The 23,526-nt window shown below is 44.9% G+C and overlaps 1 protein-coding gene across 9 annotated transcripts in view; it reads right to left on the bottom strand.

The window, feature by feature from the left end:
• The window catches only part of TRAK1 (trafficking kinesin protein 1), a 155,038-nt gene that overhangs the window by 106,300 nt on the left and 25,212 nt on the right, over positions 1-23,526 (bottom strand). The window contains exon 2 of one of the 9 annotated variants that reach the window (XM_060402106.1): positions 1,731-1,816. The exons of 7 other annotated variants lie outside the window; for them this stretch is intronic. The gene's annotated coding sequence lies outside the window, so the exon portion shown is untranslated. Of the gene's footprint in view, positions 1-1,730; positions 17,795-23,526 lie in introns of those variants that run through there. One more of the 9 variants, XM_060402102.1, reaches the window with a different exon arrangement.

Raw genomic sequence — 23,526 nt, 5'->3', positions numbered from 1 at the left:
CTCAAGGCAATGACTCTGACCAAGCTTAGTCCCATAACTCAACCTTCTCTTTCTAAACTGTGCTAAGGACAGAAACAAATCCACCAACAAAGCCACTGTCCCCTACAGATCCCTAAGAAGTAAGGAGAAATCTATTTCATCCATCAGGTCTCACTGAATGAAAACTGTCATGTGACCAAATTCCTTGGTTTCCAAAAATAATTCTGCTGCAACCCACAGAACAGAAGTGCCCAGCTACCCTGCCTTCTGCAAGCCCTGCCGCATCTCCTGAAAGAAGGAGAATAAAAAGGCAGCACGCTCTAACAGTCTTACGTAACAGTCCCGGTCTATCCGGCTGGCGGCAGCAGATTTATAACGCACCATAAATAGCTCCCTCTCTGGGGAAAAGAGACCGAGTAGGGAGGCTGTGCTGGGGAGCCTCTCCTCTTTCGTCCCCAACAGAACCTTCATGTGTCTTCCAGCACAAAGCAAGTTCAGGGAGACCAGCTGGCCCACGTCCAGGGTAGATATGTTACCTAAGAGACCCTAAAAGCTGAGCAAGGTGTTAAGGGAGCACTGTCTCCCAAGTTAGCATAGGAACCACATGCTCCCCTGCAGACAGGCTCCCCAGTATGCCTACAGGGCTGCTCTGTGCTTCCAAGCCAAACTGGGGGGAAGCAGTGTTCTCTGGACATTTCATTCTGCCAGCCAGGGAATGTAAGGCCAGCCTGATGGGTGGCAGGTAGGCTGGAGATGGTTCTTGGTGGAGCATCCCCGCCTGTATGCTCCCTGCCCCAATTCTAACCCCCTATCAGAAAATTCAGATCTGCAGTGGAGTCCCCTCCATATCTCCAAGTCCAGGGAGGAGTCCAGCCTTTGACTAGAAGCTGGTCAAAGTCAGACAGGGTGGCAAGAACAAGAACTTCATCCCAAGCGCCTGTGGGGTGGCTTGCTGGAAATCTCTGTGATTCCAGAATAGAAAGATGTTGCTATGAAGAAAGAAAACGTCCCCTGAGAAAACCTACATGTCCCAAACAAGGAAGCCCTGCCGTCCACATTGTGTGCGCTGCCACTTCGAAGGGGTGTGGGATGTCTGGGGAGCAAGAAATGGGGAGAGAGAGAGTTGTGATCCACGGGCAAGGCAAGTGCACGAGGCCAGAGTCAGTAATAAACCATGTACAGCCAGAACAGCAGCTGCAGTGCTGTCACGCTTGAGGATAAAGTTAATATAATAACCAGAGTGAGAAAGAGGCCCAGGAGTGTGGCGCCAGGGTGGGAGAGGAAGAGGGAAGAGAACAGGTCTCTGTACATGACCCCTTCTTGGGTCCTGGCTCTCACTGCACTCACTCCCCAGGTGGAGTCTGGAGTTTAAAAACTCATAATAACTCCAGCAAGGAAAAGAGCACGAACGGTTCCCATTTATCGCAGTGACTGTGACTGTGAGCCCGGCCAGGCCTGGGTGCATTACCCCAGGGAATGCTGATCTAAAACTCATAAGACCTGTAGGCCGGCATCATGCCCCTCCTCTAGTTGTTGGCAGGGAAACTGGGGCTGGAGGTTTCTCCCCACAGTCCCAAGAACCCAGAGGTGGGGCTGGTGTTGAACCCAAGAGTGTTTATGTTTAATGCCTTAGCACATGCAAACATACCAATAAATGCAAACATCAGTTTAGTTCATGGTATCCTTCTCTTGGGCTTCCATGGTGGCGCTAGTGGTAAAAAAAAAAAAAAAAAAAAAAAAAAAAAACCCACCTGCCAATGCAGGAGACAGGGGTTCAATCCCTGGGTCGGGAAGATCCCTTGGAGGAGGGCATGGCAATCCCTTCCAGTTTTCTTGCCTGGAAAATACCGCGGACAGAGGAGCCTAGTGGGCCATGGTCCACAGGGTCACAAAGAGTCAGACACGACTAAAGCAACAGCACACACAGCACATCCTCTCTTACCACTTATGTAGATCTGAAATATTTCAAAAACCAGGTGGGATATAAAAAAGCAATCCTACATGAAAAAGAAAAATTCAAGATTATAAGAGAATGTCCATTATAAGACAAACGCTTTCAAAGAAAGTATGAAAATTATTTTATACTGAAAAAAATGTTAACTTCTCCAATAAAAAGGCGCATGTAGGGAATCATTATGAGAAAAAATTCAAATAGTAGTTTTCAGGAGAAAAATCACAAGTAATCAGAGAAACAAAAATGAAAACAAGTATGGGACACTCTTTTGCCATCTATCCCACTTCACACTTTTTCCCCTACTTATAATCTGTGCTGCTGATCATGCAGGTTATGAGGTGGTTCATGCTCAGAAGCGTGCATCAAAAGCAGTTCCAAATGCCTTCTTTTTAATGGCTGAGTAATACTCCATTGTGTATATGTACCACAGCTTTCTTATCCATTCGTCTGCTGATGGACATCTAAGTTGCTTCCATGTCCTGGCTATTATAAACAGTGCTGCGATGATCATTGGGGTTCACGTGTCTCTTTCAATTCTGGTTTCCTCAGTGTGTATGCCCAGCAATGGGACTGCTGGTTCGTACAGCAGTTCTATTTTCCAGTTTTTTAAGGAATCCCCACATTGTTCTCCATAATGGCTGGACTAGTTTGCATTTCCACCAACAGTGTAAGAGGGTTCCCTTTTCTCCACACCCTCTCCAGCATTTATTGTTTCTGACTGGCATGAGATGGTACCTCATTGTGGTTTTGATTTGCATTTCTCTGATAATGAGTAACGTTGAGCATCTTTTCATGTGTTTGTTACCCATCTGTATGTCTTCTTAGGAGAAATGTCTGTTTAGTTCTTTGGTCCATTTTTTGATTGGGTCATTTATTTTTCTGGTATTGAGCTGCATGAGCCGCTTGTATATTTTTGAGATTAATTCTTTGTATACCCATGGATGATTCATGTGAATGTATAGCAAAAACCACTATAATATTATAAGGTAATTAGCCTCCAATTAAAATGAATAAATTAATTTACAAAAAAAAAGCAATTCCACTTCTGCAATAATTTCCTAAGGAAAAACTATAAGTGTGTGCAGAGACTGACCTTTCCCCCTTCAGCACTAAGTCACAATAAGAAACCAGAAAACAAAGTTGTCTAATAATACAGATTTCAATAAAAATAAAGCATGGTCCAACCATATAAGAGGCCTGCACATGTCCCATTTCTAATGATACTGCAGAGAAACCCATGCAAGCCAAGAAGAGAGGCTCGGGATAAAATGAATGGGGAAAAAGGCAAGTCACAAAACAGTGTTTAGAATATAGTGTCTCTGTCTTAATAAAAACAAGATGCATAAAATATAATTGAAGAGTACTTCCAGTAGAATTTCATCTCTGCAAGCATCCTTTCCCCATCCACAGAACTACACCCAAACAGTCTTGTTACCCCTCCTTATTAGGTCCTTGGCTGTCCTCCAGCACGACAGTCCAGCCCCGACCTCTCCATGCTTCAGCACTGACTGCGGCATCATCTGACCAGCCCACACATTTAAACAGCCTGGATATGAGCACATTTCCTCACCCCGGCCACACAGGCGCAATGACATTTCCTAAAGCACACCCACTATAAGCTCAACCCCTCTGGGGACAGAAAGACACAGTCGCCATGAGTCACCATGGGATGCTGGGAAAGTGAAAGTCAATTAAGCCTCAGTTTTCTCATCTACAAAATGGGAAGTAATATTAATACCTAACAGTGCAAGGCTCTCATGGGGATGAAAGGAGCTAATACACTACAGTCAAAATGTCCTCTAGTGAAAGTGCAAGTTGCTCAGTCGTGTGCAACTGTTTGCAACCCCATGAACTATACAGTCCATGGAACTCTCCAGGCCAGAATACTGGAGTGGGTAGCCGTTCCCTTCTCCAGGGGATCTTCTCAACCCAGGGATCGAACCCAGGTAGCCCTTAATAAATGTTCAATAAATAATAGCTCTGCTCAGAAACCCTCTGAAAGTAGGGGTGAACCTGTTGAGGAAATGGGGGCTCTATGTCAATAGGCATTTTCCACAATCAGGCTTTTTATAAAAAGTCCAAGGACACACAATTTGTATTCCATGCCTTGTATGGTTTGGGAAGAAATGAGTAAAATAAAGACTTATTTCTGATTTTCCACTGTTGTGTCCCCAATGCCTGGGAAACATAGTAAAAGCTGGGGTGTGGACTTAATTAAATGATGTGGCCGTTATGCTCAAACCTACTGAACATAACCAACCCAACTGTTCTGTCTTAGCCACAATTACACGACCGGCTACTCACAATGGTGGTGACCAAAAGTATAATGGCTTTCCACTGAGTCAGCCATTATATCAGGAAATGAGAAGGAAATGTTTGAGGGGCTTCCTGAGTGACAGAAGTACCATCAACCAGGACTATCTCACAGTCAACCTCTGAAATTAACCCGTAAAACTTAAAGGGGGAAATTGCATCTAAACATCAGAGGAAGACAGGAAGTTTTTGTTTTAAATTGTGTCTCGAAGAAAGATTCTTTCCATTTCCATATCGGCTTCTCCATGTGTGCTGACCTACAGTGAAATCACAGCCTTCTGTTTTTGAAAACAGATTCCGCAGCTATGGAAACAGAAGTTGTCGCTTACGCTGACTTCACTGTAGGATCAAGTAAGAAGAAACATCTCAGCTTGGACACGGCTACTTAGCTACAAATATTGTTCTTTGCAATAAAATGTGCTTAACTGTAATCAATAAATAAAGCCCTTAAATTCCTAATCCTCTAAATAAACTGTACCACATAAAAGTTCATTTGGCTAACAATTCAGGCACATGTGTAGTCAAAAGGTGTCCCATTTCTGATTTTATTAATTCTAAATAATCCCCAAGAGGCAATTGGGCCCCACTTGGTCCACACTCAAAGTCAGATTCTAGACTCAAACCAGCTTGATGGCAAAGAACAAATTCTCCACATAGCACTGATGCAGGCATGTGGAAATGGCAAGAGAGGAATGGGGCATCTTAGCTCAATTTTCACCATCTTAGCTCAATTTTTATCATCCACTTTCAGTAAGTAACCCAAGCAGACCTTGCTATTACTCATGAAGTAGCAAAAATAATTAGGAATGCATGGTATTGGGAGCAGAAGCCAAAAGTCTCTATATAAGAACATCCCAGGAAGCAATGAGGTCAGAGATCAGAGCCACCAAGGGGCTGAATCAGGAAGCACACTCTCCCCTCCCAGAAAAAGGCACCCAATTAAGTCTTTCTGACTGAAATTAACAAGGCTGTTACTAGGAAACTGGTCAAAACAGCCAAGCACTCACTGAGTGAATTTGACAGTTGCGCCTTCAGTCACAGAGCTTCGTGGGATGGCGGGAGGTCCCTAGGGTGAGGGACCATGATAAGCACAACGTATAAGTGCAGCAGCAAGACAGGAAGTGAAAGGAGGAAAGGGATGGTGGGGGGTGGGGGGATGGGGCAGGAGGTGGGAGGGGAGTGGGAGGGGCGGGAGCAGGGAGAACTGAGTCATCCCTAAGCAGAAGAGGGCTGGCGCCTCACTAGTCCCCACCAGACACCACCTTCCAAGGGTGCCAACTGCAGGAGGCCGCACAGAGGCACCGCTTCTGCCTGCCCGTGACCTTGCTCAGAGGGACCAATACCCACCATGCAACTTTATTTATCAAGTCGGGTTCTCTCTCTCTCCCCATCACCTTTCCAACACAGAGCACACAGCACCTCTCGATAGCTGTGGCGGGTCTAACACAGCTTCTTCACAAGTCAAAGTTGAACAGCAGACCCAGCTAAGATGTTTGATGCTCAACATCAAAACGACACTGCCTGCATGACCTCAGAAGAACTGATAAGGTCACACTTTTACAACTGTGTTATGTTTTGCCTACACTGTGCTTTCAATTTTTGAACTAATTGCCAAATCTTAAAACTCATTAAGTGTTAACAGCAAAAAACAGTCTGGATTTCTCAGCTCCTCTTGATAAATCTGGAGAGCTGGCAACTTCAGGCTCACGTTCTTGAGATTTTACTGAGAAGTAACACTTGGTTAGGAGCTGCTGCTGCTGCTGCTGCTGCTGCTAAGTCGCTTCAGTCGTGTCCGACTCTGTGCGACCCCATGGACTGCAGCCCACCAGGTTCCTCCGTCCACGGGATTTTCCAGGCAAGAGTACTGGAGTGGGGTGCCATTAAGTACCATGTACTGCTCCCTAGTACTTGGTACCCAGTTGGTCTCATTCCTTTGTGTTATCTACCTGGCCTGTATTAGCATGTTCTATAGAAAAAAAGAGGGGCAGTGTCCTGGAATCTTTGCTTCCACTAAGACAGAATGATTTCCCTCTTTTATACATAATTTTGCAAAATTCCAGGTATCTCTGGAATATAGATAGGTTTTAGATAAAGTTGCAATTAGCTTATTGTTTATACTTACAATTGTGACATACAACCCAACATATAAGATTTTTTTAAAGAAATCCTTAAGCTTCACATAATGAGCCTTTTCTCCAACTAATTTTACTGTTCAATTTACAGTCAGAGTTTTACAGGAGAATTGTGTTAGACCTTCAAAGACTAGATAATCCCAATTATAGTTAAATTGTTTCAGAGTATAGGAAATGAAAAAAAAATCAATTTCTTATTAAGCAAATATAACACTGACATCTAAGCCAGATAAATATAGCACAAAACAGTGTTGCTATGGAACATGGGGCATGTGTCCGTTTCAATTATGGTTTTATCTGGGTATATGCACAGTAGTGGGATTGCTGGATCATGGTAATTTTATTCCTAGTTTTCTAACAAATCTCCATACTGTCTCAATAGTGGCTCTGTCAATTTACATTCCCATCAACAGGGCAAGAAAGTCCCTTTTCTCCACGCCCTTTCCAGCACTTATTGTTTGTAGATTTTTTGAGGATGGCCATTCTGACCGGTGCCAAGAGATACCTCATTGTTGTTTTGATCTGTATTTCTCTAATAATGAGCGACGTTGAGCATCTTCTATGTTTGTTGGCCATCTGTATATCTTCTCTGGAGAAATGTTTGTTTAGACCTTCCTCCCACTTTTAGAAGATGCAATGGAAGATAAAATGCCAAGTAAGACAGAAAAGTATAATACTCGAAAGTAAATGGAGCAAGGTATAGGCAAAACATAGGGAAACATTTTAAAAATAACACAGTTATTCATTATGACACAAATTAATTATAAGAGTCAAACACTGGAAGTAATCTCAGTGTTTCTATATAGGAGTTTGTTTGACCAAACAATGGAATACCACGCAGCAGGAAGTAAAGAAAAAATATAGCGGGAAAGTAGAAGTGAAGTCGCTCAGTTGTGTCCAACTCTTTGGGATCCCAGGCTTCTCCGTCCATGGGATTGTCCAGGCAAGAGTACTGAAGTGGGTTGCCATTTCCTTCTCCTGGGGATCTTCCTGACCTAAGGATCAAACCCAGGTCTCCTGCATTGCAGGCAGACGATTTACCCTCTGAGCCGCCAGGGAAGCCCAGAAAAAATATAGCAGGAAGAGCTCCATAAACACATTCTAGAACAGTCTCTGGAATATACTGTTAAGTGAAAAAGAAAAACATGAAAACATTATTACTTTTCTCTACATGGAAAAAGGGAAACAAAATATTCACACATAAGTAGCTATTTATTTTTACAAAAAGAAACACGGGATAAACTAACAACTGGAAATGGATTCCCTTTGGGAGTGGGTAGGAATACGGTCAAAGAATTAAGAATGTAATGAGCCACCTTTGGGTATAGCTTTTCCTATACTTTGGACTTTGGAGCATGTTAATGTTTTACATAATCTAAAATTTTAATTAAGTCAGTGAAGATGGAGGGTCTAATATCGCATGCAAACAGAAAGAGGTAAACAACCATAGAGGAAACAGTAACAACCTTAGCAACCTTAGCACACAGAAGAAAAGAAAGCATCAATCAAAAAAAAAAAATCAGAAAAAAAAGTGTCAATGGCACTCTTGCACACAATCCTCTATGCTGGCCTGATGAGATACATTGTTTATGGGTAACAAAGAACGGCAAGTAGTAAAATTTGAATTTGATTTAGTAGGTGTGGTGACGGTAGTGGTACCGTTGTTCTGTTTCGCTCAGTTATCTCCAACCCCATGGACGGTAGCACACCAGGCCTCCCTGTCCTTCACTGTCTCCCACAGTTTGCTCAACCTCATGTCCACTGACTCAATGAAGCCATTCAACCATCTCATCCTCTATCTCCCCCTTCTCCTCCTGCCTTCAATCTTTCCCAGCATCAGGGTCTTTTCCAATGATTCTGCTCTTTGCATCAGGTGGCCACTGTATTGGAGCTTCAGCATCAGTCCTTCCAATAAATATTCATATAGTAGTATGAGGACAGCCAATTTTTATATTATTTGGGAGTACAATGTGCAAATATATTGGTGTTGTTTAGAACAAGATTTGAGGGTTGTTAGTTTAGTTGGAAGGGCAGGGAAGGCATTTTTGGCAGAAGTCACAAGAAAACCCTAAAAAAGTTCAACATGGGTGGAACTTAAGATTCAGGGGGAGGAGGGGGCAGACGCAGGCTACTTGAGCATACAGCTCCACACTGTTACTATTCACACTGTAATCTATGTAATTGGACACTAAGGTGGCCCTGGGCTCATACCTCGTGCTAAAAAGAGCTCGGCCTTCATCCACGAGGCAAATAATCCAGCATGGCAGACGTTGTTGTCTCAGCTGCAAAGTCCACCCTGAGATACTCAATGAGTTAAAGGAAACCATGGGCTCTGATATGAGCGCTTCATGGCCCGGAGGCCAGGAATTCTCAGTATAAACCAGCACCACCAATTGAGATCTGCAGAAAGGCATGTGTTTTAAAATCTACTCCAGAACTTCCATAGTTCTGTGACCTCTGATTAGAATCAAACAGCGGTAAAATAAACAGCCTTTACCCAAAAGAACTACTGAAAAAAAATGTGGCTACTTAACCCACTGAAAATGTACCCTTGGGGACTTCCCTGGTGGTCCAGTGGCTAAGACGCCATGCTCCCAATGAAGGGGGCCTGAGTTCGATCCCCGGTCTGGGAACTAGACCCCACATGCCTCAACTAAGACATGGTGCAGCCAAATAAATAAATAAAAATAAACAGGCATTTAAAAAAAAAAAAGAAAAGGTACCCTTAATATTCTAAGGTAAAATCAATTCATAGATCATTTTCAGAACAGCATTTTCATTTCTAAGCAGTCTAGCACAAATATTTTAATTTCAGTATTTTAGGAAACATTCTGAAAGCTTAAACTGTTTATTTTTTGCTTTTGCATGATGAGTCCGTAATAAAGCAAGATACATCCTGCCCTTATTAGTCTAGAATCACATGGTAGCTTCCCAGATTCCAGTTGACAACATCCTAAGAGTTCTTAGGAACTACATTCGAGTAATTCAGCAAGTTCAGTGTTACAACTAAAAGTCTTCCTGCACTGACTTGGGTCTGACTGTGAGAGAATTCATTTTTTTCTGATGTTTCACTACCCAGTCCAGAAGGGTTCTGTGACATGTCCCCCAGGTCCTATCTCACCTTGGTCTTGGGGTATTTCCGTTATCTATCATCAAACAGCAAACCAGTGCCAAACGTAGGTGCTAAACAAACAAACAGTGGCTCTCACATTTCTGTGGGTGTGGCAGAGGCTCAACTGGACGGTCCTTCTGCTGGTCTCACTCGGGGTCCCTCATGAAGTCGATCAGGTGATAACAAGGGTCAGAACATTTTAAATGAGTTCCCTCACGTGTCCAGTAATGTGGCAGGGATGCCTACAAGACTGGGACCTCTCTCAGGTGGAAACGTGTCATTTCCATCACTGGGCTTCTCAAGTGGAGGCGGGAGTGTTCAAAGCATGAGGCAGAATTTGCAGATCTCTTTAAACTTGGTCTTGAGAGTTATACTGTGTCACTTCTGCTACAATCTATTGGTAACAGTAAGTCCCAAAGCCATCCCATATTCAAAGGGAAAAGATACAGACTCCACTTCACCACCAGAGAACAATCTGTAGCCCAGCAAGACACCAACCTTCCCCTTAGACAATAAGGCACAGCTGTGCGGCTCCTGTCTGCCTTCTCTGTGTTCACCACATGGCTCACACTCTTTCCAAAGAGCAAGAACTCACATCATCACAAAGGCTTTCCTAGAAGAAAAATCTGATAGCACAGAGAATGTGAATGCTTCTTCAGCTCACGGTTAAGGACAAGGGTTGACAAACACTTTTTTGTAAAAGGAAAGGAAGTGAGTATCTCAGATTTTGAAAGCAGTACAATCTCTGCACAACTACTCAACTCTGTCACAGCAGCAGAAAAGAGGCCAGCTGCTGCTGCTGCTAAGTCACTTCAGTTGTGTCTGACTCTGTGCAACCCCATCGATGGCAGCCCACCAGGCTCCTTTGACCCTGGGATTCTCAAGGCAAGAATACTGGAGTGGGTTGCCATTTCTTTCTCCAATGCATGCACGCATGTTAAATTGCTTCAGTCATGTCCAACTCTGTGCGACCCCATGGACAGCAGCCCACCAGGCTCCTCTGTCCACAGGATTCTCTAGGCAAGAATACTGGAGAGGGTTGCCATTTCCTTCTCCAAAAGAAGCCAGAGATAATATGCAAACAAATGGGTATGGCTGTGTTCCAATAAAACTTTATTTACAACAGCAGATCAGAGGGATGGAGTTGGCTTACGGAACGTGATTTGTTGAGCCCTGGTCTAAGAGAATGAGTGCTGGATGTGAAATTGGAAAATCAGGCCTGGAATTCTGACTTCACTACTCACTACCCATGTGACCTCAGTTGAGTTTCTTCAACTTTCTGAGGTTACATTCTACATCTAAAATGTAGAGATAATGCCATTTATCTTTCCAAGGTGTTTGTAGGCAGGGATACACAAGAAAGTGCAGAGCCCCCTCCCTCAGTAAGACAACTATGCCTTAGTTCTAGCCCACAGAGCCTGGAGAACAATTCCTTTGGAGCGGGTGGGTCCCAGGGAAACCTAGCTAGCAGGACAGAATGACCATCCACCACTATTCTCCAACGAAATGGAACCTTCACTGATGAAAATTATATTTCACGGAAGACTGAACAGTCTTTGTTAGAGACCTGGCCCTGTTCTGCCCTTTCTCAATAGCAAACTCTCTTTTTTTGAGGCATACAGACAGTATGCACACAAATGGTTTTTCAGAAACAAGGAGCATACGTGGTCAGTGAAAAAAACCCAAAAACAAAATAAACAAGCCTCAAAATGTGATGACTCAAACAGAAAGTTTGTTCAGTGGCACAGCAGTAAAATCGTACTATATTTAAGCTGGTTTTGTAGCTTCCAAAAGCTTAGACAAAAAACAGTCTCTGAGACAAGTGTATATATATATATATATATACACACACACACACACACACATATTTTTTTAATGCTAAAGGTATAACTGGAATTTTTTTTAACATGGGAATGCATGTTTACCTTTTTAAAATTGACCCTGATGGGGGGAAATATATTCAAAAATTCAAAAAAAAAAACAAACAAACAAATCTATCCTTAGCCCAAAGGAATTTAAAGCATTAAAGTATTTTGTTTGCATCTCCCCTAATGGGGCAGCACTTTGTAATACCCATAGTCCTATAAGAAAGTAAGAGATTTCTACATCAATAGCTGGCAGCGGTCTACTCCCACTTTTGGGAAATTCCATTCACCCAGAGGAAAGTGGATATATCAGAAGGCAGGTGATTTCATCCACTGTCAAAACCTTGTCTGCCGTAGGGTTCTCCTGCAGCACCCACGTGAGCAGGATCCTGGCCACAGCTCCTCTTGCAACTTCAACGCCCTCTTCTCCCACAGCAGGGTGGCCCTCACCAGGAGCAGCTGTCCCTAGTCTCCAGGAGAGACAGCTGCGCCCTGGAGGGATGGTGTTAGAAGGGTGTGGGTTCCCTCCTAAGCCCCAGAGTGAGTGCCAACGGCTGTCATCATCTGGATTGAATGTCCCCTTCCAAAGCAGCCTGGACCACTTCCAGAGCGAAATGAATAAAGCTAAAATCCAGGCAAACGGATGGAAGGGTGGTGGATTGACGGATCGATGAACATGTTGCTTCTGATTCATAAATCAATAAATGGATACAGACTGTGGGTCTCCTAACTCAGATATCAGAAGGGAAAGGAATAAGATGACTTAGCCTGAGACAAGCAGAAGCAAACATTCCCAAATTCCCTTGTACTTGTACTAGAGCAGATTGGAATTCTCACATGATAGCTGGGATGTCTATATTAAGGATCTCAGGCCAGGCCTCTACTAAATAAAGTTCAAGTGGCGCTGAGTTCACATGCTACCCAGAGCGCTCCAGACAGCTGATTGTTCTCCCCGTATCTCCTGCTTTGGAACTTGAGCTTCAAAGTAGCTCCTCGCCTGCTCTTGCCATGGCCAGAGTCCACAATGTACCCGGGAGGTGTGACTGTGATGAGCTATCAAAGGACCAACAGATAACAGAGCTGCCTCCCTCATACCCCATATGTGTACGTGTGCAGGCGTCTCTCTCTGCCTGCATATGTACACATAAACCCATCACTGGAGGTCAATGGTTATGTAAGATGCTATCATCAGCGGAGGCTGGATCAAGGGTGTGTGGGAACTCTCTGAACTCTCTTTGCAATTTTTTTGTAAATCTAAAATTAAAGAGATTTTAAAAAATAAATAAATAAACTTTAGGTCAACTTGAAGGCCTGAAGCATATCATTCTAGCTTCCAAAGTCGCCTCCTGCATAAGCCATCAACTCCTTCAGAGAGTCAGTGTATTTAGCCCTGAAATGAAGCTAATCAGGTTCCCAAAGGACTGCAAGACATACTCGACATTCTGTGACTATTTAACATCAAGGTGCTTTCTCCTTCCAGGGTGCACACTGGTGAGACTGTGAAGTGGAGCCAGGCAGGACAGGCAGGCAGCTGCTGATTCTGCTCCGAAGCCTTCCCACATTGCCACTGCGTCCCTGCCTCCACGCTCCCAATGCAATGGGACAACAAACAGAGAGACGTGACAGTGCCCGGGGGAAGGAGAGGGGCAGTCTCCACAAGTCTCCTTCTTACCCACAAGAGAAGAACCTTCCTCAGGAGACAGCAGCAGACTGGTCCTACCTGCAACAGCAGTGTCAAAATCAAGGCCCAGGTGGTAGGGAGTGAGTGGGGGGATGGGAAGTGGGAGGGTGATGGTCAGTGGGGATGGTGGGGAGAGGGTGTGGGGGGGGTGATGATCATTGGGGGTGGGAGATGAGATAAAGAGGTAGGGCTGGGGGGCTGGGGTGGGGTGAAGAGGTGGGGGATAGGGGTGGGGTGGTGATGGTCAATGGGCGTGGGAGATGGGATGAAGAAGCAGGGCTGGGGGCTGTGGGTGAAGAGGTGGGGGATAGGGGTGGGGTGGTGATGGTCAATGGGCGTGGGAGATGGGATGAAGAGGTAGGGATGGAGAGTCAGGGTGGGGTGAAGAGGTGGGGGGTTGGGGTGGGAGATGGGGGAATGGCAGTGAAGAGGTGAGGAGTGGGGTAGGGGGAGCAGGGTGAAGAGGTAGGGAGGGATGGGACCATAGTGATGGTCCTGGACCAACCAATGCCAGCCCATGACTTCCCCTCCCATAGCCCCACACGTGGCTAAAGAGGAAGCTGAAGAGTGGAACAAAATCCGGATTCCATTAGGAAAAGGTAGAAGATGCATATGTGAGTCGGCAATCAGCTTTTGCTACTCCCATTCACTCATTCATTTGTTCATTCACTCACATTCATCCAAGTAGTGAGTCTGCTGACAGTCCCTGTACAGAAAACCCTTGCCCAGAACTGGATTCTAGCCGTCTTGGAACTTAGGGTACAGCCATATTTACAGAAGAATATTCCATTTCCCTGATACTTCAAAGTAGCACCGGATATCCCAGTCTAAATACCAGAGAGTAAATTACAGTTTCAGAGTGATTTCAAAGTGCACCAGTACCCCAGTTCCCTGGTCACTGCTGACAAGGAAGCTGCTCCATCTGAATGGGTTGAGGCAGCAGAAGGTGCCCTTCACCAGCCCGGTCCTAATAATAGCAGCTGTGCGTGACTCAGGCTACAGGTTGGTTCAAATCCATATAAAACTTGCTCCTCTGACTGCATCCTAAGCAATTTTGGTACTTAACTTTGTCTCTTACATGAGATACTTATTTTTAAAACCTGAGTAGGGGAACAGAAAAGTCGATGTTGAAGTATGTTAGAAGGGATACAAAGCAGTCTATTATTATAATCAATGCCAGAAAAGATTAAGGACTTGTGATTTTTGGAAAAAAGAAATCCCAGGTACTCAATGTCATATCCTCACGTGGCACACATTTAAAGCTTAAGGTAATAGTGTGAAAAACGCATACACTATTATGTTGCAACTGGAACATTAAAAAGCAGGATTTCTTACCTCGTTTCTAGACGATTTCTGAGTGAATAGAACAAAAAAGAATGCTTTTGACTTTACAACTTCTAATACTCACCTGGGTGAAATACTCTATTTAATGTCAGTAATGAGTATACTAACTTTTAAAATCAATAATATGAGATACAAGGGTATATTTCTACTTATCTTGAAATACTGTAAGCATGGATTACAGAATACTTAGCCCAAGATATATTTCAATTAAATAAAATAATTTCAGAAGTTTGCGTGACACAAATGGCCAAGAGGTGCATGGAAAAATGTCCAACATCAGCAGTCATCAGGGAAAGCAAATCAAACCGATAGTGAGACACCAATTCACACCCACTATGATAATGTAGATAAACATAATAACAAGTGTTGGTAAGGACATGGACAGATTGAAACCCTCATACAGTGCTTGTTGAAAAAAGTAAATGGGGACTGCCCTGGTGGTCCAGTGGCTAAGACTTCACACTCCCAATGCAGGGTGGCCAGGTTCAATCCCTGGTCAGGGAACTAGACTCCACATACTCCAACTAAAGATTCCACATGCTGCAACTGAAGGACCCACACACTGCAGTGAAGATCAAAGACCCTGCATGCTGCAGCTAAGATGCAGCACAGCCAGAAAAATACATATGAAAAAAAAAAAAAAAGGAGTGCAGCCACTTTGGAAAGCAGTGCGGCATTTCCTCAAAAGGTCATCATGTTATCTAGCAAATCCAGTCCTTCCAATCTAACCAAGAGAAATGAAAACCTATGTTTACTCAAAACCTTGTCTATGAACGGTCACAGCAGCATTATTTATAGGAGCCCCAAAGTGGAAACTATCCAAACGTTCATTAGCTTATAAATGGACAAACTGTGGTGTACATCCACAGGTGGAATATGATATGGCAATAGAAAAGGAATGAAGTGCTGATCCAGGCTAGGACACGGACGAACTCTGAAAATGTCATGCCACGTGAAAGGAGCCAGACACAAAGGACCATCTGTTCTACCATGCCATCTACATAAAAATGTCCAGAACAGGCAAACCCAAGGAAACAAAGTAGATCACTGGTTGCCTGGGGCTGGGGGGTCTGGAGGAAATGTAGAGGTATGGGGTTTCTTTTGGGGGTGATGAAAGCCGTTCAAAATTGATTATGGTGATGGCCACACAACTCTACAAATACACTAAAACCCAGTGAATTCTATACTTTAAAGGGGTGAATTGTATGGCATATGAGTGACTTCTATACTTTAAAGGCGAGAATTGTATGGTATATGAGTTATATCTCAATAGAACCCTTTTTAAAAAGCTTTTTAAACAGTCTATGGGAGGGACTTCCCTGGTGATCCAGTGGTTAAGATTTCAAGTTTCAATGCAGGGGGTGTACATTCGATCCCTGGTCAGGAAGATCCACATGCCTTCTGGCCAAACCCCCCCAACCCCCCAAACATAAAACAGAAACGATACTGTAACAAATTCAATAAAGATTTTTTTTTAATCTATGTGAAGGGGGTAACAGTAAAGAGACAGGCACAAGGATGTTTCTTAGGAGTGACAGAACTATTATATTGGTGGTGGTCACACAACTCTATACATAAATGGATGCCAAAAAAAAAAATAGCCTGCTACTCTGTATGAAAATATGAAAAATAAACATTTTCCCATAAGTCTATGGCTTTGGGTATCCGCAGCTGACGTGTGATGGATGAATGTTCAAAGATAATCACATCAACGATTAATCTATGAGACAGGGAACAACTGACCTCTTGCTGACTTGGCTGTATTTGCTTCAGTAAATAAAATAACCACGTCACCTCCACCTAGCACCATGCACAAACTGTAACATCCTTTCAAATATTTTACCCATGCCAGGAACAGGTATGATGGTGATAAAGCAGCAGAAGGCCATTTTGATGGGGGGTAATGGAGTCCTCCGGATAACGATGCTCTTCTCCCAGCCACTAGCTGAGTAGTGGGACTTGCTAATACGACTGGTGAGCAGGTGACCCGGGGCGAGTTATTTCAGACCCTCCTGCTGAAATCTTCCCACAGCTCCCCATCATTGCTAAAATAAAACCCAGACTCCTGATTCTGTCCTGCAAGGCTCTCCCTTGTGAGCATGTATGTTATCTGGCTGTACCAGGCTGGGGACCAGGACACAGCAGGGTGGGCTATGAAACCAGCAGGCCTGCCACTTCAGACAAAAGGCCAAGGAGGCCATTCACTCCAAGGGATTCACTGATGACACTGCCTTGGTACTCAGGACAGTAACTGGCACATACAAGCCCTCGATAAACAGCAGCTACTGCTACTGTTACAGACACACAAGTTCTATACACACACACAGACATGCACACACACGTCAATGTCAGCTTCCTAAGGACAGGTCGTGGCTGCCGCTGTGTCCTCAACACCCACAAAACCAGTCTTAGAGGACAGAGGGAAGATTCAGGAAGAGCCTGAGTGTTCCGAGAAAATTCTAAGGAAATGGAAAGCAGACCTTTCTGTGTCCCAGTAACTTTCATCACATCTTACCTAAGTGTCAGGGGAGGGCAGGCTGTCTGCAGGGAGAGAGATTTTGGTTCCTGCCTAGAGTGAGATGAGCGGTAAGTCCATCACTGGTCCTTAAAAAAGCAAAGGGGACCCTCAGCAGAGTTTCATTTCACTCAGGGAAGACAATGAGGGAGGGAAGGCAGTGTCCTTCTCTGCTCGGGCTCGTTCAGGCCTGCTTACCTGACCAGCCGGATCAAGCCTGGTCAGTGTGAACCTGGCTCAGAGCAGGCCCTTGGCAGGGGCTCGTCTGGGCCTGGATCCTGGGGGTGGTGGTAGGGAGGCAGCGGCTCCTCTGACAAGGATTTCTTCAGTTTTCCCCTGGGCCCAGGAAGAAAGGAGACTATACCACAGAATGGGAGCCTAAGCACCGTACACCCAGCTCCCTCACGAAGAGGAGAAACTCCCTAGCTCCTCCCAAAGCAGCCAGTAGCCTCAAGGGTCCTCTTTTACCCTCTTCCTTTGCCACCAACAGAGTGATCCCTAGTTCTGAATGGAACTGTGATATTTCCTGTCTCACAGAGTGTTTGGAGTTTTCTGGGTTTTTTTTCCCCGGGAATGGTGAGCAGGGGGGGTCATCAACCACTCTTTCTTTCTCTACATGCAAAGGATGAGTTCAGTTATCACACTACACGAACTGTAAACATTCACTAAAAGTCAATCAGACAGGGTCCATAAGGTCCACCAGCTTAAACAAATGGAAAAGAAAAGACTTCATTGTGTGGGGCATTGCCTGGGAGAAGCAAGAACTCATAAAAACTGCCATTGTTGGGGAGGAAAGAATCTGACAGCTTTATTCCAGGCAGCACAAGAAAAAGCAACATTCAGCCCGGCTTGCAGAGTCAGGGAATCTAAATGGCAGTGGAGTGGCCGGTCAGCCGGCTCCCCCTGCCTTTCCCGGTTCACAGAAGGCTTGAAGGGAGCCAGGCCCACCGACAACTCCAAATGCCAAGGGAAAATGACTCCTTGAGGGCCAAGGAGTGCACCCAGCCCCCAATTTTCTCACGGCGCAGGGATTTCTGATAACTGGAACTTAAATCCTGGGCTTCTGGCCACCCCAGTCCTTAGCACACTGGTGTCTGGGGCTCTTTTGTGATGGGGGGAGGGTCGGAGGAAGACAATGGAGAACAATGCATACAGTGTGAACTCAGCTAGGTTAAACACACATCCCGTACCCGTATGCACACGGAATAAAGACTGGAAGGAACCCCCAGAATGCCAGCTGCTGTTATCGCTAGTATCCACACGCACAGGCCTTGTTAGTTCTTCACATAATGTACAATAAGACAAGTTATTTTTTCCTTCAAGATTTAATCATGCTTTGGGTCCACTTGGCTCCTTTCCTAAATCAGAGGCTGAAGTTGCTCAACAATGGCATAAGAAGCCTTGGGCAGTGATGTTCCAGGGCCATTTCCCTCATGAGTCCTCAGATGAGATTATGGCTTCCTGGGGGGACAGCTTGACAGGTTTTCTGGGACTAAACCCCAAACCAACAACAGCTGACTTCTCCGTGTGTCTACAAGATCATCTGAACCAGTTAGCATGCATTAGAAGCTTCTGGGGCGTGCGTGTGTGTGTGTGCGCAAACTCAGTCATGTCCGACTCTTTACAACCCTGCGGACTGAAGCCTGCCGTGTGTGTGTGTGTGTGTGTGTGTGTGTGTGTGTGTGTGTGTGTGTGTGTGAAACTGTGTCTCTTGTGTCTCCTGCATCAGCAGCCAGGTTCTTTACTATTAGTGCCACGTGGGAAGCCCAAGAAGCTTCTGAAGGGCGTGTGAAAATACAGTCTGCTGGGCCCCAAGCCTGAGCTTCTGTGGTCTGGAGTAAGGCCCAAGAAAGTACATTTTAGACAAGCTCCCAGGGGAGGCTGCTGCTGCTAGTTAGGGACCATAATGAAGCCATCGTGCGAAACCAACAGGTCATTTCAGGCCTGAACTCCAGCACATGGCTGATGCCATGCCCCCTGGAGCCCTACCTGAGATAGGTGCTTTTGATTTGGAGCCTCCTTTTAATTCTTGTGAGTCTGGACGTCACTGATTATTCATTGCTTCTGATGGAACCTACAGATTTAATCGTTCAAAAACTGGGCACATCCTAAGTGGGCTATCATAACAGAGGCCACAGGGCAGCTGCAAATCACAAAAGGCTTCCAAATGAGCCACCGGGGTGTCACCAGGCAGTAGAGAACACAGGATTAGAAGGGGAAAAGGCAATCCTAATGAGCAAGAAACACTTATTTTAAGGTCCTCGGAAAATACCAGAATTGATCACCAAAAAGCATACATTTACTGGAAAGGAGGAAAAAAATGAATCAATTAGTGCTAGAAATATGACTTAGTGTTTTATGGATTTATGATGGGAAGTTAGTCTTTGGGCAATACATTTTTATTTCTTCTTCCTGAAACAAGTACTGAAATTACAGCAGACACTGTACCTTTTAGCCTAAATCCAAAGGTAACAAGTCTGAACACATTGCTCCATCTTCCCCCGTCAGACGGGCTCCAAGCATGCAGCAGACATCCCCTGAAGTCCATCTTCCTAGGAGTGGGAACTCCAGCAAGAGCTGGTTTATCCTCTGGGCCTGTTAGATGAGCCACAAACTCCTCTAAAGGAGGAAAGTCTTGTACAAGCAGCCGGACAAGGTAGCAGAGAGGGCACCGACCAGAACCTGCATCAGCTGGTGGAGCTGGCTCACTCCACCCTGCCTTCCCAAGTTACAGCCTTCTGAGGGGCTCTCTCAGGAGTTCTGGATTGGTGCAAAATTATGTGTGTTTTTCTCTTTTTTTCCAAATGTGCTCTATGGCAGATCTGAATCTATAAAAAGAAACACAACTGTAATAGTTGCTCAATCAAACCACAATGCTTCCCTTGTCAAATCTGGCATCTGCTACCCAACTGAGGCCCCAGTTTTTTACCTGTTTGCCATTCAGTTTGGAGACCGCTGCCCCAGAACACACATTACTGGCTTAGGTACTGGCCTGGCACAGAAGGGAGGTTGGCAGGGAAAGGGGACTAGTCTCTGCAGGCTCGGAGATGGGGAAGCACAGCGCTCCACTTACAGGATACACTAAACTGTTCAATTACCTGAAGTTCACACAACTGAAAAGCTCCAATGAACAGATTTTTAAAAATTACCTTTCTACGTAATGGGCAATGACAACAATGGCCCTGGAACATGGGGCTGATTCTGAAGAATGTCTGAATAAAGAGTATACTATGCAGTGTTTCAATTTATTAAACACAAAGGCCTGGAAATTCCCTGGAGGCCCAGTGGATAGGATTCAGCGCTTTCACTGCAGTGGACCAGGGTTCAAACCCCAGTCAGGGAAACTAAGATCCCGCAAGTCGAGTGGTGCAGCCAAACAATAAAAATAAAAAAACATAATGGCCTGATTTCTAACCCTCCCAGGTGAAGGAGTCTTGACTAAGGGTGGAAGACCCATGCCAAGGCCTTAGGATCACAAGACAACCATAGGCTGGGCTGAGATGTGGGGCCTAGTGGGGCACTGAACCAACCAAGGCAGTGAACTGAGAGTTCCAGGGGCCTCGGAGGCCATCTCCACTTTAAGCAATAACATTAGGCAAAGGGTGTCTGGTGTCCCTTATCCCAGATTAGGCCCACGGCTATCCTTAACCTCACAGAGAACCTTCAGATTTTGTTGAAATGAATTAAATGTGATTCCACCTTTAAAACTTCTACCCTGGAACAGTTTCCATGGTGGGTTTCCTGTAAACAAGCATGAGTCTGGCTTCCAAATAAGGTTATAAAATGAAAAGGTATACATTTAGAGAGAGAAAATATACTATAAAATGTGTCCTCATAAGCAGAGGGTTTATGGTAGCAATAGGTTTCTGCTTCGAGAAATTCAATCATCCTATTTCAAAACTGCTACCTCTTACAAGATTTTTTTTTTTTTTAACAGAAATACACAGGTATCAGCTGGTAAAGATTTTATTTTCTCCATGGAAAGTGGCTTTAGAACTCTTAATTTCTTAAACTAGACCAACTTAAAAATCCAGAGAAACCACGTTATTCAAGTGAAAAAACAGAGGCCCCAAAACACTGGCAGCAGGCTCGTAGCTGCTTCGCTGGCTGACCTTCGCTACTAAGTATGTTTAATAGCCAATAAATAATATTTATTAATAAACACTTGGGCTTCCCAGGTGGCAGCAGTGATACACAACCGCCTGCCAATGCAGGAGACCTAAGAGATGCGGGTTTGATTCTTGGGTCACGAAGATCCCCTGGAGGAAGGCATGGCAACCCATACTGGTATTCTTGCCTGGAGAATCTCATGGACAGAGGAGCCTGGCAGGCTAGAGTCCGCAGGGTCATAAAGACTGAAGCGATTTAGCATGTGGCATGTCCCCTCACCCTCACCACCTGATGAAGGCAGCACCCCATCTCACTCCTACCAAGGAGGAGCCTGCAACTTTAGAAGCTTAGGAAATGGCTGCACAGCTGGCAAGGGGCACAGAGGGGCAAGAATCTGGGCGGTCTGGCTGCAAAGCCCGAGCTCTTGGCATCACAAGACCAAATCTGTACTGGCAAATCCAATTTATTGACTCCACTTTCTAGGAAAGCTGCCCTCTTACACAGAGAAAACTCCTTCCACATAACACAAATGATATCCAAAGAGCTTTAAAAAAACAAACAAAAAAACCTGAAGAGATGAGAATGAGGTAGGAATATACTGTAGTACTGAAAAAACCAGTACTTTAAAATACCAACATCAGTTTTATTATAGTCCCCAACCTAAGACAATCCAGCATGCGGGGTCACCTAAAAAGTGGGTTTGTACTTAGGCCAGGGGACAGGGGCATCTGGGCTCCAGCAAGTGAAGAGAACTAGCTGATCACGGGCCACTCTTTCCATCCCAAAGCAATCCACTTGTGGAGATCAGGACAAGGAACCACAATCGGAGGGCAATGAACATTCAAAATTCCATTTTCAAAATATTGAACTATGATCACAATCATCCTTTTGCTTTATTTAAACTATACTGCCTCCTGCTAACCAAAGATATTTTAAAGGGCCAGGAAGAAGGCTGTCCATCAGGAGCCCTAAGAGGTCAAAGCATTGTCCTCTTCCACATCCCAGTCCGCTGGGGACAGAGGGGGCAGGGCTCCTTCTCCCTAAAAAGGCCACCGTGAGAACCGGGGACAGCAAGGAGCAAAGCCAGGGACTAACTCAGAAATGGCCACATCCTGCAGACACAGCCTATCTGAGCTTATGAATGCTGGGATCCCCTTAACTCCCCACCTCCACGGAGAAAATAGGACACGGGGTCTCGAGTTGGAGAAATCTACAGGCAAAAAGCCAAAGACAACATCCCCCTAAAGCTGGATTCGCTCACAGGGCTGGGGGCTTGGGGCAGACGAGGGGGGCTGGGTCCCTGGAGGACAGAGGATTTTCAAGCCAAGGGGGAAGGGGGAGGGCAGGGGTCGGGAGGAAAGGACTAGGGAGAGAAAAGAAGGGGCCAGGAGAGAAGTGGGGAGGGAAGGGGGGATGAGGGAGGGACCCACCGGAGAGGCCATGGGGACGGGACAAGAGAGAGAGAAATCGGAGGAAAACAGGAGAGGGGCGAGGCGGAAGATGGGGGATGGGGTACGGGAGAGAGAAGACAGGCCGGAGGAGCACCAGGAGATAAGAGCAAACAAGACAGCCGAGAGACATGAAACGGTTGCTAAGCTGCTGCCCATAAACCCAAAAATAATGGTCACGGATACACTAATCCTTGCCCCAAAAGGGGGAGGAAAGGTCAGAAAGAACTCTAAAGCAGGGTTCCCAGGATCAAATTCCACCTAAGCATCCTTCCTAACATATTCTTCACAAAGGAGACCACATCCTCTGGTAACAAGAACCCAGGATCATCATTCTTTTTAAAAGATGAGACAAAGAGATCAGTATAATGAGCAGCACTTCCAGAACATGACAGGTCAGGGTCTACTTCAGTATCACAGATAGTCATCACAGCAGTAGCAATGATACATACTCAGCCCTAGAGAGTGGAACAGCCCTTTCGCCAGCAAAATTAAGAATTGTATTCCTTGTCTGGGATGTATTCGGTGAAGCGATCACTTTCATGGGTTCACTTTCCAAAAGAAAAAAAAAAAGTCAAAGGGCTGTAGTTCAATGAAAACCAATTTGCAAGCACAAGCAATTGTTACTAAGTCTGCTTCACTGAAAAGAAAAGGTGTTTTTACTTCATGGCAGTTCTGAAAAGTATGAGAAAGTAATGAAGTAATTTCTGAAAATCATGTATTATAATATATCATATTAATCAAATAAAGGACTTAAGACTAGCTGATCAGCTCAAGAGATGCACAAAATTCGTCTCACAGGATTTCAACCAACTTTCATGACAAAACTTTCAACAAATGAGAAATAAAAAGAAACTTCCTCAAGCTGATAAATAGCACCTATGAAAAACTTACAGACTTAATTGGGAAAGTGACTGTTTTCCCATATGATCAGGAACAAGACAAGGGACATCCACTCTAGCTACCTCCACTGAACATTATCCTGCAGGTTCTAGTCAAAGAAAGTAGGCAAGAAACCTACTTGCCAGCTGGGCAACCTCTAACTGGTTTCCATAGTATACCTCCGCTGGTAT

This window comes from Ovis aries, chromosome 19 (assembly GCF_016772045.2).
Source record: "Ovis aries strain OAR_USU_Benz2616 breed Rambouillet chromosome 19, ARS-UI_Ramb_v3.0, whole genome shotgun sequence".
Lineage (NCBI taxonomy): Eukaryota > Metazoa > Chordata > Mammalia > Artiodactyla > Bovidae > Ovis > Ovis aries.
The sequence above is the reverse complement of the archived record's forward strand: the minus strand, read 5'-3'. Positions and strand labels throughout refer to the sequence as shown.